The sequence below is a fragment of the Penaeus monodon genome, chromosome 30, assembly GCF_015228065.2.
Source record: "Penaeus monodon isolate SGIC_2016 chromosome 30, NSTDA_Pmon_1, whole genome shotgun sequence".
In the NCBI taxonomy this organism is placed as follows: Eukaryota; Metazoa; Arthropoda; class Malacostraca; order Decapoda; family Penaeidae; genus Penaeus; species Penaeus monodon.
Genome location: NC_051415.1, coordinates 11478287 through 11478819, shown reverse-complemented (window position 1 = coordinate 11478819; position 533 = coordinate 11478287).

Here is a 533-nt window from a genome sequence, read left to right as displayed (position 1 = left end):
ACACACAAAACAGGCAGTCGCCATCGACACTCGACAAATCAGTGTCACATTTTCATTGGTCTGATTAGCAATACTCTCATTAATTTGATTTTTGTTTTGATAACCTTACCATTCAGTTTGTATATAGTGTAAAACGCGAGATTGCAGAACACGTTTGGGATATTGTGTTGAATTGTTTGCCATTATTAATATATTGAGATTCATCCAAGAGACCAGAGTAAAGATTTGGACATTAACACATTTGTAAAGTAAATGTAATTGATTAAGGAAATGAAAGTGTTTTGTGATATATTGTTACGCATTTATTTTTGGCTGAAAACATTATATGACCTTAAGATACCAGCAAAATGAAGGAAGGCCTGCACACGTTTTTACAGTTAATCCTGCGAGATGTTCCCTTCCCTCCTCTCCCCCCAGTCCCTCTTCCCACCGCGAATTCGTTATCGGCTCTCCTTACACACTGTATCGTGCCATCAGCCATGTCGGATGGTTAATGCGAATATCATCTCGGTGTTCACTTCGACTCAGGAAGC